The sequence below is a fragment of the Macrobrachium rosenbergii genome, chromosome 44, assembly GCF_040412425.1.
Source record: "Macrobrachium rosenbergii isolate ZJJX-2024 chromosome 44, ASM4041242v1, whole genome shotgun sequence".
NCBI classification, from domain to species: domain Eukaryota; kingdom Metazoa; phylum Arthropoda; class Malacostraca; order Decapoda; family Palaemonidae; genus Macrobrachium; species Macrobrachium rosenbergii.
This window is the reverse complement of record NC_089784.1, coordinates 26,675,570-26,693,069: the sequence shown is the minus strand read 5'-3', so window position 1 is coordinate 26,693,069 and position 17,500 is coordinate 26,675,570. Positions and strand designations below refer to the sequence as shown.

At 37.9% G+C, this 17,500-nt stretch overlaps 1 protein-coding gene across 13 annotated transcripts in view; it reads left to right on the top strand.

The window, feature by feature from the left end:
• LOC136829446 (bestrophin-4-like) overlaps positions 1 to 17,500 on the top strand; it is a 103,416-nt gene that overhangs the window by 42,156 nt on the left and 43,760 nt on the right. For 4 of the 13 annotated variants that reach the window (XM_067088096.1, XM_067088094.1, XM_067088095.1 and 1 more), the window contains exon 1: positions 14,901 to 15,005. The exons of the other annotated variants lie outside the window; for them this stretch is intronic. The gene's annotated coding sequence lies outside the window, so the exon portion shown is untranslated. Of the gene's footprint in view, positions 1 to 14,900; positions 15,006 to 17,500 lie in introns of those variants that run through there. 13 annotated transcript variants of the gene reach the window in all.

Here is a 17,500-nt window from a genome sequence, read left to right as displayed (position 1 = left end):
TGATTTAAAAGCAAACAAGGCTCGCTTTACAAACTGAGTGCCAAGACTAATATACGCACACTAGATAGCCAGTGCGATATGATATTACGGGTATAGAAAAAAAGAACTGATGTTGATATCAACCCAGCGCACACACACACACACACACACACACAGATACAGAGAGAGAGAGAGAGAGAGAGAGAGAGAGAGAGAGAGGTTGGGGTTATTGATGATTGCAAGAGAGAAGTGGTGAAAACGCGTCAGCTATGAATGGAATGTGCAACGACCGTTGTAAAGTACTAGTTTTGGCAACATATTTTGGACGTAGTGTCATCACAGTCTATAAGCCCCACCCACTTCACGATCTCCTACTAAACACTCCTCAGTCTTTGTTTTTTTTTTGGCCTTGTAGTTCCCCCTCTCTCTCCCCCCTCCCCACAATTCCTCCTACCTACCCCTCACCGCACAAGCTCTCAGGTGTGTCTCAGCCACCGAGCTTTGAGAGCGCATTCATCCCTTCTTTTGTCTCAAGATCAAAACACTCTCTTCCAAAGGATAATTCATCTGCGTTTACGTATTATTAGTTTTGTATTATTATTCAAAGCTCTTGCCGTTTGACTGCATACGGAACTTTTCAAAAGGCAATAGATTTCTGTCTTTTTTTTAGTCTGTTGTCTCTCTCTCTCTCTCTCTCTCTCTCTCTCTCTCTCTCTCTCTCTCTCTCTTCTTCAGGTTCCCTTGGAGTGACGTCATTTTTATTTAGTATTGAGACTCTGATTGCTCGGCAGTGAGTGATATAATCGACCTTATTAGAGGAAAATGATCCTTTCTAGGATTGTTCTAAGGATTATAATATCCTGTCCTGTGGATTATAATATCCGATGTTGTCCCTTTCAGCTACAGTTTTCCAGAAGGAGGTTCGAGTCAAAAGTCGAAAAGACGAAAGTCGGACGCAGTTACCAGTGAAATAGCCGTTACCAAAGAGTAGGTCGGTTCCTATGCTTTATATCTGTCAGTCAGAAACTTAAATTACTTTCTCGCACAACTTCATTTAAGAGGATTCTTTATTATTCTGAGCGGTACTGAATTCTTCCTGAAGAACTTCATCCTAAAGGCCTGAAATTATCCTGTCTGAGGCCACTTCGCCTTGAAGTGGTCTCACTAGCTTATCGGGTTAGCAGTAAACAAATAAGATGCCTAGTATTATATTACAGACCAACATTATGTAGACAGCTATTATTGTAAAACATAAGAAATAAATGAGATTTTCACTTTATATACGTTATATGTCTGTAATGCATCAACAAAATCCTAGTGATTAGGTAAACCAAGACTGGGCTTTCAAAAAAGAATTGAAGAAACGAATCTCAGGATTCCCATCCTGAGACGTAGAGAAGAAGAGAGCTCCCTCAGTGCCGTAGAGCAGCAGCAGAGAAACGGACGAATTGGGCCGCTGAGAGACCAGAAAACAATACCCACCCAATAAGTAAGCAGGGCAAGCAAAGAGATCAAGGAATGGCCGGCATCTCCACTTTTGAGCTGCCCGCTTCCAAGATGGCTCGTGTCTTTCTCCCGGTTCCGTCTGTTATTTACTTCCATTCTCATTTGCTTTTGCCTGAATACCTCAGCAAATGTAGTTTTTCTTCTTTTTTTTTTCCTTCTTCTCGTGTTACCTATTTTGTGGAATAATTATCATTTTGTTTTTATTGATGACTGCAAAGTGTCTTTCTCTGTCTCACTCGCTCTCGCTGTGGCTTTTAGAGTCCTGTCCCAAAGTCGTCTTAGGTATTTCTATAAGGTGAGGAATATATATATATATATATATGTATATATGTGTGTGTGTGTGTGTGTGTGTGTATATATTTATGTGTATAATATATATATATATATATATATATATATATATATATATATACACATACATACATACATACATACATATATAAATTTCCATTGGCAAAAATAGCATTAACCACCATCCATTACTGTCAAATCTATATTGATTCCATTCTCAAGAGGATAATAAAAACTGCCTCCGAATTATATTTGAACACGAACATTGCTTCAGTCAACTGTATTCACCCATTATCATCGTCTGAGATTGTTATCTTGCCATCAGGCAATCAGCGGCAATCACAAAAGAGTCTTCAAGGCTTGTTCCCCGAGGACAGGCGCACTTAGGAACTTGCGCGTCCTTCTCGGCTAGGACCTACAAGCAGTTGGCACAGGGGTATTGGATCTAGTTAAGTAAATGAGTGCTTACCCCACGTCTCACTGGTTGGCACTATCTCAAAGTACTGGGCAAGGCGAGTTTGTCATGTGTACGTTCACGTACAGTGTGAAAATGGACCTCATGGATTTCTTCTCTCTCTCTCACTTTCTCTAAGTTACAGTCACTCTCCACTTTCTCACGTTGCTTGATTGTTCATTTGGGCTTTGCTTGAGCCTCTCAGTTTTGGAAAGATTGGAAAAAATGACAGTGAAAGCATAAATTCTGACAAGACAAGAAGAATTTCGCCGTCCACAGGATATGTATAAACATTACCTAGGCTATAGCGAATGCTCTTTGAATCGTGTCTGGCTTTCGGTTACTTGTTGACGTGAAAGATACCTCCTCGAATATTCTTCGATGACAAGACTCTTTATTAATATAATCTGTCAATAATCTTATTGTTTTTTGTCTTTTTCAATATACTCTGTCAGTAATCTTATCTTTATTGCCATTGCGTTTCGTATATCGTTTCTAAATACATTATTCTTCACATCGAATATTTAACAGAACTTCCGTTTGTTGTTTCTTACGTTGTTCTGCGCCTACATCTCTGGACAAACCTTACCTCTCTCTCTCTCTCTCTCTCTCTCTCTCTTTTAAGAGCATCAAAGCAGAAAGGGACCAAGTAATTTAATGGCAGCACTGAGGGCGGCCGATGCTAGTGATATCACTCCTTCCCAGGGGTCATAACTTTACGCTCAACTGTCAAAACTGTCGGCTTTTTCAGGTGTCCCTCTTCTTGATACGCCATTAATTCTGTTGGAGCCAATTGAGCCACCATTACCTTTCATCGGTTAATATGCATCAACACCTCCCTAACCCACCCCACCCCAATACACCCCCCACCTTCCAAACCCTCTCCCCTCGCCAAAAAGATAAAAAGGACCCACTCACTCAGAGAAGCCTGGTGGATGGTTAAGCGTGAATTATGGAGGTAAGCAGAGCTATTAAAAAACAAGGCGAAAGAAAAAAGCTGATATATTTAGCGGAGGTTAACCTTGAAGAATATTGTCACCTTAAGGCAGTATTATGACAACTGTCGGAGGGAAATGTCTCATGGTCGTAAGCCTCCAGACGATCTGTGCGTAGATTGTCAAAACACTTCAGATCTCGTAAATTTACTGCCAATGAAAACGCTCTTTTACCTTCGCCCTTTTAAAAGACGGGTGTTAACGTGAATGTCAAAATACCCATAGCTCTGAGCAAAACGCTCTGTAGGATTTGAAATGATTGGGAATGTCAAGCTTACTACCAGTTCAAATTACGAACCTTGATCAGTTTAACTGCTCGTGTATTCGGTTTCTGAAAGGAGATTGTATTCGACATCTCCAGTAATTAATAAGGGAACATAACATTATATATATATATATATATATATATATATATATATATATATATATATATATATATATATACATATACATATACTGTAACGATTAGTTCTAACTCTAAAGGAGTGGTTGAAACGCAGTTTATCACCTAACTACCGAATCAAAGATGAACCTCCTTTGCAGAAAAATTCACATCATCAGTTGTCAGTAGGCTACCCTTACACGAAAAGCTCACCAGCAACATGTTGATCATCCACTCGTTATACGTATACGTCACTGGTTGCCTCTGTAGTGGTTCCACTTTAACTCTTCCTTGTTACGAAATTTCAGTTCCTTATAACAGCTTGTCAGCATGTCGAGCTGGCACTTTCCAAATATTCCTCTCTGCCTTTCACCCATAATTCTGGTAAAACTAAGGTATACTTAATTCTGATTTAAACAGCCTTTTTATCAACTAGCTTTCCAGTCTCTCTCCATGACCAAACCATCCCAAATCACTCTGATACACCTTTACACATACTTGTATAATAAAATTTCACCGCACCTTCATTGTGTCTGTATTTCAGAAGGTTTCATTCTTCGTTATTCCACATACTATTACACAGCTGATAATTCATTCTTGACCAGTTCCATTCAGAAATCACACTTCCGTACATATAACTCAACATTTGCATCTCCAGAGTATCGTTTCCTGTTCCTCACTTTATATGACATTCTCTACTTTCTTTGCATCATCTCGTCTGTAACATATCTTTACTCTCATTCTGCTAACATTAAAAGCATATTCATAAATGCTTATGAGCCAACCACTGCCATTTTTCTGTCATCTAAGGTAACATTCATCACTCCAAGTCTTTGACTTCCACTTATCATAACCCTTGCTGACCTTAACCTTCAACTTTGCACAGTTTCTTAATCCAACATCATTCATTTCATATTCCATCAACTACCATTTCTCGCATTCAGCAAACTTACTCTAATATCTTCACCGCTTTCCTCAGACATATTACTTGACTTCATCCATCTCAATATTAGACAGCTAAAAAAAACCTACCACACTTTTCTTTAACCCTTACTTGTATTTCAACCTGTCCCTCTCACATGTGCACAGTCTAACGTTATGTTTACTTTTATTATAGAAACGCATAATCACTCTTGACAGATTGGCTTCTGCGTTTCCTGTTCTGTATTACACTTCTGTGCCGATTCCGTTAGATGCTTTCTTTAGGTTCTTGAACCACACAGTTCTTTCCCTTGACCGTCATATTTATGTCAGACATATTCAACAGGAAGCACATAATCCATACACCTACTTTATTTACTATACTTTTGCTTTTTTTTATCAGTCTTTCCATACGTGTCTAATATTCTGTAGCTAATATCAAATGAATTTTAATAAACTTTTCTAGGAATACTTAGTAAGGTTGTACCTCTAAGCTTCCTGCTTCCTCTTTTGTCTGCATTCTTTATAAAGAATGATAATTCTGCCTCCCCCACTCCTCTGGAGCCGTAGCTTCTCCTGAGCAAATATAATTGGACAAACAGATTAGTTAGTTATTTATGTCCTTACCCACATACCGTAACGGCTCACTGGTAATCCCATCAACGTCTGGTGCTTTTTCATAGTCAGAATTTTTTTTTCTGGCACTTTGTCATCTTCAGAAGTCATTTCCAGAATCCTTATCTGATTTACTTTAATCTCATTAACTTCTAGCGTGATTTTATACAAGGCTTCATTATTTTCAAAAGGCTTCCCACCATATGTATCTTTGTTTTACTACTGCTTCTTTCTCTATAAAATTCTTGTTCATAGTTACCTTTCAAAATAATTCTTTGGTGTTAGCCTTTTTTCCTCTTTCTTCTGTTTCTGTACTTCAAACTCGACTTGATAATCTTTCCCTTTACTGTTATTTCTCTTCTTTGTGTCCTAATACTGGGAAGTACTCAGCGCTGCGGACGGCTGCCCTGTGAAAGGTTGAGAACAAATGAATTTCAGAACGAAAGATGCAGGTGCTGTAATACTGTCGGAGGTGTTTGAAGCCCTAGGTGGTTTATGTGGGAATCATGAAAGTTTGTTGGATGGGAGGATAAAGAAGAGGCAGGTCTGAATAGCCCAGGATTAGGAAGGGTTAGTGTAAGAATGACTTTCGAAATGACTGTTGAGTATGCAAGGAAGGTAGTGAAAAAGTGGGGAAATGGAAAGACATTGAGATAGATGCTGGTGTACAGAAGTGAAAGTGAACGAGGGAAAAAGTCCTTAAATGGCCGAGAGAAACAACTGTTTCTTTGCATGAGGATAAATAATAAAGAGGAAAATATAAGAATTGCGGGGGCATACCATATTTTAGTCGACTAAGCAAGGTGTATGGCAGATTTTTGATGGAGAAGGTAAGGAAAGAGAAGTGAGGGTTTTAGAAAGGGAGAGAGTATGTCGATCAAGTGCTTGCTTGTTATGAAACTGGTACGTGAGAAGTTTTGCAGTAAAGGAAGCAGTTGTACATGGGATACTTATTGCGAAAAAGCTATTGATAGAATTGACAGAGAAGCAATTTAGTTTACCAGACCATTGAGGATTAGTAGAGAAAATATGGTACTGAGAGCATTGAAACGATTTATTTTTTGGCTAAGAACCAACTGGTTAATGTAGCAACGGGACTCTATGGTTTTTAATATATTTATGACGAGAATGATTTGGCTATCACCAGAGTAAATTTCTCTAATTCTTTATTGGCCGGTCGGAGAGTCGAACTGATTTTTTGCGGCCAACAGCTGATTCACGGGCTAACATCACGTCACCATCCATCCTCGTCAACGTGAAGTAAGAATTTGACAGAGTAATCAAATAGAAGGGTTGACCATCACATCACGTCCCTAGTAGAGAAAATAATCCACCGAGATCACTGAAACGTTTTCTTGTTAGAATATTTTGACATGACGTGTGACTGTATTTATATGGTTTTTTAAAAATCTTTATCGGGGAAATGAACGGCATTGTGAGAAAAGTGTGAATTCAAGGCACGGCTGATGGGAATGACTGACGTTTTGCGGATAAGGCTGATTCACCTTATAATTGTCACGTCAAGATAAAAAGCAAATAGTGAACGAGTTGAAAGTGCTTGTAAGAGGTGAGAGTTAATCAAATGGAGGAAGTTAAAGTCATCACGTAAACGTCAGGAAGATGAAGCAACGAATGTTAATACGAATAATGGGAAATGGAACACGTTTTATTGGAAAGAATATTTTGAGTAATGATAACGGATAATGGAAAGATGAAATTATGGCGAGTCACAAAATAAGTTTAGCAAGAAAGGTAGCCAAAGTTTGGGAAGAGACTTGAACCGGATTGTGATAACTAGAATGGAAGGGATCTTTGAACCAGCTCTCGGCCGGAGATGGGAGTGTGGATGTTAAATCAAATAACAGAAAGATGTTGAAGCTGTTGAAATTAACCGGTGCATTATGTAACGTAAACTGGAAGTGTAAGAAATGCAGACGCCTTAGGAAGGGGGAAAAAGTTTTTAAAATGACTGTCTCATAGATTCAGCGTCCTCTGGTGTCCCGACATTAGAGGCCACAAACGCGTTAACACAAGTGAAAGGATGAATCAAAGTATTTTTTGGGTATAAGGGCTGATTCACATTATAACATCACGTCACCGGGATCACGTCACGCCAAAAGTACGTGAGAAGATGTAATCAAGTGGCATTGTATCAGGCGAACAAGTCACATCACGACACGTTTTCTTGGAAAGAATATTTTGACGTGACGTGACGATGCTTATGCGAGTCTCTTACCGCTAAATCTGTGGGTCGATGAGGTTGGACACGAACTGAATGGGAGTGTGATGGATGGTGTGAATACAAGGCACGGCCGATGGGACGGTGACGTGACGTGATGTGTCGGTGACGTGATGGAAATCGGAAGTGTTGGACGAAGGGGAAGAAAGGGGCATAAAAAGTGCTCGATAGATGGCGTGAGGAAGCATTGGAAAGGCAGGTCCTTAATATTCGGGAATCAATAGAGCCTAGGCATTGTAGAGGCGAACAAGGTCTAGACCTGGGAGGCGAATGGTGCAGTGCATAGGGGATGGATTTAACTAACTGCTGATGAGCCTTCTGTGCAATGTATGAAGCTGCTAATGTTGTGGAAGATAGCTGCACAGGTGGTTCGTCCATGATGAACATAACGGTGACCATTGTCTTATCATTTATTAGAGACACCCTGTTATGAGAGATATATATATATATATATATATATATATATATATATATATATATATATATATATATATATATATATATTATATATATATATATATATATATATATATATATATATATATATATATATATATATATATATATATATACATATATGTATATTCATTAGAATATCCTCATCTGCATTTATTAAATTTCCATTGCTAGCCTGTTCTGACTGTGTCATAATCTGTCATTCTTATGCTTGCCACGACATTTTAATCAAGAAAGATGGCGCCTGCCAAAAGCCATAACAAAGAGCTCATGTCATATTTTGCGTCAAGACTAATCTGGGTTGTTTTTATATCTGAATTAATCCATAAGTTTTAATTTCGTTATTTTCTCGACCTTTTAGAAGATTCGATATACATGTTCGCCTCTAGCACTCATCGATGCATCAAATTCTGACTTGATATGAGCTTACATCACATAGTATTATCTCTCTCTCTCTCTCTCTCTCTCTCTCTCTCTCTCTCTCTCTCTCTTTTCCCCTTCACCATTCGTCTGGCATTTCTCTCGGTCTATAATTAATGCACCTCAAGATTAAAATACACTCATCTGTTCTTCATTCCACCGTCGAAGCCTCTTCAGGGTCGCGATGGCTTGCCAGTTTGTAGCGATGGGACTCTCTCTCTCTCTCTCTCTCTCTCTCTCTCTCTCTCTCTCTCTCTCTCTCTCTCTCTCTCTCTCTCTCTCTCTCCACTTTGTTGCATTTTATTCGCACGTGATGGATTGCAGACTTCTTATGGTTATTTCACGGTTGCTACCATAGTGACTGGAGTTAAAGTATCAGGAGTAGTGTTTAGAACTGGCAGAAGTTTGAGTATTTTAGATGTAAAATTGCCGATGTTTGCTGATACAAGAATACTGTTTCTATAATAACAAAGGCATTGATAATGTCAGTGGTAGTGCGTAGAATTCTGTCCTAAAATGAAAGACTGCAGTATCTGCAAAAATACAAAGCTGAGAAAAATGGTAGATACTCCCCTGCCTTACGACTGATTTTGCAGATACTGCAAATGGGACCTCATAAATACTCGTGGAAAGCGTTGAAGAATCATTCTGAAACTGCAGTAACTTGTGTATTAGTGTTTCACGAGCCAAATAGGTGGCATATCTCAATTTCGGAAATTTTGCAGATACTGCAGTTTTCCAATTTAGGGCAGAATTGGCAGAAGTATAAATATTAGATACGAAAGCTGTTGATGTTTACTATTTTGTTAAGGAAATGTTGGTGATTCAGCAGTTAATGATTCTGATAATTTTTTCATCAAAACTTGGCGTCAACCTGAGAAGTATTTATTTAAAGCACTAAAGTAATTACCTTTGACCACAGAAGTGATGTAGAATCTATTAGACGGGGAATAATAGAGTGAGTAGCAGACAGAACAATATGTTAAAAATGAAGTTAAAATGGATGAACCAACAGATTTTAAAAAATTACTTGCAATATGGTCTGTCTTTAATCGTCTGCCCTTTAGTCTGTATCCCGGCCTACATTCACTTTCTCCATAGCTTCTGTCAGCTGTTAAATGAAAATAGTCTTCAGCTTTTTTAGTCAAAAGGAAAATATATATATATGCATAGAAAGAGAATGACCAAAATAACCAAAACAAATATTTTCATTTATGATGTTCCTGATATACACACCAGGGAATTTCTTAATAAAAAGAAAAAGCGAACAAAGGAGAAAGAGAGAGAAACAGTAGAAACATATTAAAAAGAATGAGAGTAGATTTTCTTTTTACCTGTTCTTCGTATTTACCCGCACACACTCGCTTGAACACACTAAAAAAAACTACAAAAATACCATGTCACTTAAGTTCAATTATCAGTTTCGAAGCTAATCCCAGTCTTTCACTTTTTGAGGGGTAAATTTTTCTTCAAGTCACGACGAAAATCAAAACTCGAGATCACTTCTAGTTCAACACTGTAGAAAACGCAGACATAACTAATCCCAAAAGAACTTTCTAACGAAGAAAAACTCGCAGTATTTGTATCAAGTGGAGGTCAAATAATGAGATCTCGTCGTCTCTGAACGGCCGAGGAATCAGAATGCAAAGGATTAACTGGACTATCGTGTTTGTTGGTTGGAGAGCGTCCGGAGGGTCACACCAGGCCTCCTATTCCTATTCATACCCACATCTTACACATTTTGGGGCAAGGGCCCGTGCTGTCATATGCCACCCACTAACCGATTTGTTACACCCAAAAATAGAGCTCGCAACTGTTATCAAGAATCCGTGGCAGGTCGAGCCTTTTCCTTTGGGTGGGAGACCTTTCAATACAGACAGACTAAAAAAAAATGTATTAAAAAGGAAAATAAACTGAAGCATTTCATTTCCCGTTGTTGTTGTAGCTCACCCCAAGCAAAGGAACACTTTAAAAAATATACATAAATATTTACTCTTTATATAATGGAAAGTAGACATGTTAAAAATGAAAAAAAGAAACTTGAGAAGGTTGAGTCAGTAAATTGTAAATTTTAGTGCGAAAATATGAATAAAATATTCAATTTCAAGTAAATTCAGTGCCAAAATACGAAAAAAGTATTCAATTTCAAACGTAGAATTAAGCACAAATAATACCCAAAAATTCATATTACATGCTGAATGTCAGATAATTGAAAGCGCGTGATCTGTTATACCTTGAAAGAATAATTGATAAATAAGGGAGTGGAGAATAAGATACCGTGAAAAATCAAAATCCCTGATCCCAAAGAAGTCAAGAATGTCGGTTACGAAGTTAGAATTATCAGTCTTTCTGTCACTTGCTATTAACTCTTTTGAAACATCTATCTATCTATCTATCTATCTATCTATCTATCTATCTATCTATCTATCTATCTATCTATCTATCTATCTATCTACCAGTCTATCTATCTATCTGTCTACCAGTCTATCTATCTATCTATCTATCTGTCTGTCTACCAGTCTATCTATCTATCTGTCTATCTATCTATCTGTCTATCTATCTACCAGTCTATCTGTCTGTCTATTTATCTATCGTGTGTACGTGCTGGTTATGGGGTCTGAGACGTGCGCCCCACGGAAGCACGGATTGGTTACCAAAGGATAAAAACAAAACCTGTAGCGGTACAGCTTGGGCGGGCTGCCAGGGCTCTGTGTGTAATTGTTTTGTTCACTTGTTGTATTTGTTTTGGTGCCAGTGCATAATTTAAAAGTAAAAAGGTAGTCGTTGAAGGCCTGTGTCCTTGAATTGCTTCTCTCATTGTAGCAAGCCCGAGGGTTTTCAACCTTTACTGTCATACTTTTTCGTTAGTTGGTGTTGTTATTAATGTTATTACCGAGGTCGTGTTGCTAACATAGTATACAAGGAGTGTGAATTGAAAAGATAATTTTAATTTCATCCATATACAGTTAAAATACATAAAATAATAAATAAAATATAAAGAATTTCATGCGTGTGCTTACACTGCAAGTTTCACGACAAAGGAGGATAGCAGCAGCAGAGAGAGAGAGAGAGAGAGAGAGAGAGAGAGAGAGAGAGAGAGAGAGAGAGAAAGTGTGTGTGTCGGTACCATAATCTTTTTGCCAAGTGTAGGTGAAGTCATTCCGTTTTTTTTAAGCGTCTATAAATGACACCTCTCAGATATTTTTAAATTGACGTCAGGTCTGTTCTCTAAAGCAGAGAAAGTCACAGGGCCTGTTTGTGAGAGTCCAAATAATCTCTTTTGCTTTCTCGAACATTTTCCAGTTCGAAATCGAAGCAAAACTCGAACAAGATAGACTATAATGCATTCAAGGAAACAGGATTTTAGTTTTCTGTAAAAGAAAACTGTTGAGATCGCTATTTGTCGTTCCGTCCGCGCTTTTTCTGTCCGCCCTCAGGTCTTAAAAACTACTGAGGCTAGAGGGCTGCAAATTGGTATGTTGATCATCCACCCTCCAATCATCAAACATACCAAATTGCAGCCCACTAGCCTCAGTAGTTTTTATTCTATTTAAGGTTAGAGTTAGCTATGATCGTGCGTCTGGCAACGCTGTAGGACAGGCCACCACCAGGCCGTGGCTGAGAGTTTCGTACAGCATTATACACTACAGAAAACTCGATTGGCGCCTTTTTTACTTGTTTATTTTTTGCTTTCTGTACGAAGCAAATGCCTTCCACATTCACATCGCTTTTCAAACATTGCAAATACATCCACTGGCAGTCATAAGTATTTGGAATAAAGAATGGTAACTGAATCAGGAGATTCGGCTTTGTTGTTGCATCATTTTTCTCGCCATCCAGTTTGTCCAGTGACTGGGCTCATGTATATCTCTGTCGTTTCCAAAGGTAATGCTGTAAGGATAATTTGCAAATGCCTTTTGGTTATAGTAAAAGGAAATCGAATTAAACTCATGTGGTGGAATGACCTCAAAATGGATGTTTTGGCTCCACCTTTTTCATTCTGTGGCTGTTGAAGATAATTATCGCCTGTTGGCTTCATCACTGTTACACGGTGTGTAGTGTGAAAAATGTTAAGTGTTAAAGATGACTCCTCTGCATATGAGGCAAGTATCAGAGAGAGAGAGAGAATGTGTCTTTTTTAGACGAAATAATTACCTCTTATACGCCGGCTTAAAAATTCTAAATAAGGTACTGCTTCAAATTCCTACTCTGGGTTTCGTTTTGCTTCAAGAGACCAATATCTTTAGAACTCAATGTTTCAGCATAATAAAGGATGGTAAAATTTGGCCGAAGTGGATTGTAACCACATGCGATCTGTCACCCCGAAACCTAAGCTAATCTGACATCCAATAACTCGAAGCTAAGTTACGGAGGAAAACACTCACAATCTTGCTCATTCCATTTTGTCATTGTTATTAGGCTTAACGTCACGAGGGAGGTCAAATCAGCATAGGAAGGTAAAGCAGAAATACCAAATCTGTGGCAGTTCAAAGAAATGGCGAAAGGTGTGCACAGCAAATGTTAACGCAGGGGTTGAATTAGAACGGAAGACTAGAAACACATCTGAAGGAGCAGAATGTGGATATAATTCTCCAGATAACAAAGTTGTTTCATGAAAAAATGGTTCGTTGTAAAAGCATTATTAAAGGGAATCTTTACAAAACTACTTATGTTTCTTGAAGTGAAAGACGGAAATCAGATCAGACTCATTCGAAAGCTCAAAAAAAAAAAAAATGAAAGAAAGCAAGTTTCCTGTGTTTCAAATTTAGACTAAGTTCTTTCTGAAATTGGATAATTCATTGACGTCTCTTTTCGTGAATGAATGTGAAATTGTGCAAGCAGAGAGTCTGAATGATTCAAACAAGGCAGATGTGCATTAGATTTACACTAATAAAATTTCCATTCCCTTAACGAACAACTAAACATTGCTGGTTCATAAAGGACAGACATGGTGTAGGATTCTCAGGAAATGAAAAGAAAGGATCAGTGGGATTCAAAGTAGGATTCTAGTAGTTTCCTACAAAACAGTTTTTTTTAATAGATAATTAGCGATGAATGCACGTCGCCTTCTAAATTCATGATTCATGCGTAGTTTTTTGGCTGGCAGATGTATTTTAGGTATTTCTAATATCCAAATCTCGGTCTTGAAAATCCAGATATACCATTTTAGTATACTCGTAATTGTTCTCAAGAATTCCCCCTTCCCCGCCTCATAGATACCATTTTAATATACTCGTAATTGTTCTAAAAATTCACCCTCCCCAACCCCACCCTTCCCCCTCTCATAGTTTCGTCTGCTAAAATTGTCCTTTTCTGGTAAAAATAGCATTCATAATTATAAAATGTGATATATGTCTGATGACATCTAGAAAGGTATTCCTTTTTCTCTTGCTTTCGTCGAAAAGAAGAGAGCCTCCCAACCAAATTACAAATTTAAGTCAAGAAAAGTGACAAAACTGCGAAATAAACAGCCTCTCCTGAAGGACCCCCTTTGGATGAAATCGTTTTATTTATTTACTTAAGAAAACGAAAGCGACTTTCTGGCATGATCATGAACACACAAGAAAACTTGCGCGCGCCCACGTACGTACACACACACAAACACACTCACTTTAACCCACCTACTCACTCCCTCACTCATACACACACACTCACACTATTCTTGTGTTTGTAAACAGTTTCCCAGATATTTCCAGTTATAATTATAATCTGTCCCCTTTTTTTTGCCTTGATACAGCGTAAGACTGACTCTGCGTTCCATTTGTTTAGTTTTTTGTTTTCGTATGACTGAAATGCCGCTTGAAACACCAGCCGTCGTATAATGGCGGTACAGGAAGATAATTCACTAATAATTTTGGTCAACGCGTGGACTACGGCAAACAAAATATTAAATTGAACAAAGATTTTAATCATTATACAATCCACCATAAAATTTTATGCTTTTCAAAGAAGAATTTGATGCTAGTTCATTTCACAGTGCTGGTCATCATGCTGACAAACATTCTTTTTTTTAATTGTTGTAATGGTGCATAAAAAGGCAATTCGAAGTTTGCATAACTGCATCCCTTTCAGGTTGTATCTCATTGGCTTTGTGAATCATCAGGTTTTTTTGTTACTTTCTTAATTTACTATTTAATTTCGTCTTAGAGTGTTCTTGTAACTAACTCCTTTGACAGCGATTTTTAATGCGATTCATTCTTGAGCTGGGTTCAGTCTAACGTCTTTAACTGATAAAAGGCAAAATGGATCAAAGTTACAAGACACCAAGACGTCGGTGGTAAGGGTAAAACTTTATTGTTGTAAAAAGGCAGCTCACACAGAGTTGTCCAGAGGATGAAATACAAAATTTAATCTATGCAGTCTACATGTTTCAGGGGCAAAGATTTTCTTCTCCAAAACGACCTTTCAGATAGGCTAACCGACTAGCATTGGAATGAATCGTTATTACAGAGGCAGTTTCAACAACTTCCACAGGACACACAAAAGTGCTAAAAGAATAAATCCGCGTCAAACTCCTATAAAGCTTGGCAGCTGTCCTCTGGCGTTAGATGGGCATCTGTCATAAGCTTAGTGCCAGGTTGCACTTAATTGGCTAGGGATCAAGGGCGCATGCGCGGAATGGTCGCTCGGCCCAGAGTTCCTACCCTTCAGCAATTTTCAGAAAGTTCAGTATTATCTGAGCACGTGCGCTAACTTCATATCTGCTCAGAATGGACGAGGACGCCGCTTTTTCTCGAAGCTGTGACGGTAATTACATTCCTCGTAGGTTATTAACGTCAGCGGTTAGGTGTTAAGGACGAAGAGCACTTCATGCAAAGGAATCTGGTTGGGAAAAGGGACGTGCAACTTTTGAATGTGCGTCCTGTCACCTGAAAATTACAATGACGAGGACTAGTGGTCACTCAGGGGTTTTAATGATACGATTCCCAGCTGTATTTTGTATCTAGATGCTGAATTATGGTAATAATAAACTGGACCTTTGTATTAATAATAATAATAATTCTACAATTACTGAAAATAATCAGATATGCTCATGATAATTATCAGTACCACCGGTTGACTTGCTGATGACATCGTTATTAATTATGATCGTGATCTGAACTACGATTCGACCTTGCCTCGTTAGTTATCAGTATCAACATACAATTCAGAACACTGCCACGATTTTCGTCGTTGCTGCTGTTATTTCTCTTTGTTTTGTTGCTGTTATAGTTCTCTCTCTCTCTCTCTCTCTCTCTCTCTCTCTCTCTCTCTCTCTCTCTCTCTCTCTCTCTCTCTCTCTCTCACATAAAGCCTTTCCGGTGCCACCCGCTGACATTCGGAGCCAAATGCCAAAGCTAAACGTTGGGACTGTTGGTATCCCGCATGGGCAGCAGCAGCCGGAGAGAGAGAGAGAGAGAGAGAGAGAGAGAGAGAGAGAGAGAGAGAGAGAGAGAGAGAGAGAGAGAGATAGTTTCCCGGTGCCAAATACTGTACAGTACTCTCGTCATGCCCACTCGAAGTGAGCCCCTACAAAAACCTTCGAAGTACCCCGTTGCCCGAGCTGGCCTTAACGAATTCCTTTTAACTTTTATGAAACAAGTAATTTTACTCTTGGTCTTAACTGTAGGGCTTGAGTATTCGATGGAGGTAGATTGGCGTTACAACGTTCATGGTCAGTGATGTCGGATATGAATAATTTTGGCAAAATTGTATCCAGATTAAAATTTCTTTGTATAAGATTCACTCCATCTATAATGGTCGTATGTATACCTCGAGTAAAATTGAACAATACATATGCATACCTCAGTTTTTAATGTATATTTCTGTTGTCAGTGGGTTCATTTTCTTTAAATCATGAAAAGGATTAAGTGTATGCATTCAGAATGACTGAATTTAAACAAATGCTTAAGATTTTTTTTTAAACCATTTAACTGGTGATTTTACATTTCACTTGTATAGTAAAGCTTGTACAGTAAAATTTACAGAAAATTATTTTACTAGCATATATATATATATATATATATATATATATATATATATATATATATATATATATATATATATATATATATATTATATATATATATATATATATATATATATATTTTATATATATATATATATATATATATATATATATATTGTGTGTATATATATATACACATATATCATATATATATATATATATATATATATATATATATATATATATATATATATATATATATATATATAAATATACATACATATATATATATATATATAGTGTGTGTAAACATATACTGTATGTGTTTTTAAACATAAATATATCTAAAGTCCGTGTAAGGAATGATATAAATTGTCTAATTATTAGCTCAATAATTGTTGAGACTAACCAAAATAAAATACTTTTTTTTACTCTCTCTCTCTCTCTCTCTCTCTCTCTCTCTCTCTCTCTCTCTCTCTCTCTCTCTCTCTCTCTCTCTCTCTCTCTCTTTTATAAGTAACTTTTATTTAGTTTCCATTTGTAGTATCGTACGAGATCCTACTTTAGATAAATAAAAAAAAAAAACAGACCACGAGCCGTGGACTTAGGATCCCTTGAATTACTGAAAAATGTTAATGTGTGGTTGAAATTTATTCTAATGCTTCGGGGTTTTAAGAGACAGAAACATCAGATTTGGAAGGGGCACCTGGCTCGAGGTCGCAAGAAGTTGAGAGAGAGAGAGAGAGAGAGAGAGAGAGAGAGAGAGAGAGAGAGAGAGAGAGAGAGAGAGAGAATTTATTTTGGGAAGAGTTTCCAAACAAACGAACGGTACAAACAGATGAAAGCAGTCTGGATTGACAACAGGAGAGAGAGAGAGAGAGAGAGAGAGAGAGAGAGAGAAAGAGAGAGAGACGACTTATCTGGGAAGAAAGTCTAAACGAACATTACAAACAACAGAAAGCAGGCTAGATTTGTCTACAGCGGCGGAACAAAGAAGCCTTTTTGAGTACATTACAGCTGCTTCTCAATTATATCTTCCCGTGAATTTAAAAGACATAAATCCCCCATAGGGAGGTAGTGCCGTCAGTGCACCTCATGCGGTGCACTGTAGGCATTATTTAAGGTTCTTTGCAGCATGCCTTCGGCCCCTAGCTGCAACCCCTTTCGTTCCTTTTACTGTACCTCCTTTCATATTCCCTTCCATCTTACTTTCCATCCTCTCCCAACAATTGATTCATAGTGCAACTGCGAGGTCATTTTCCGTTTCAGCGCTGAATGACCTCATAGGTCCCGG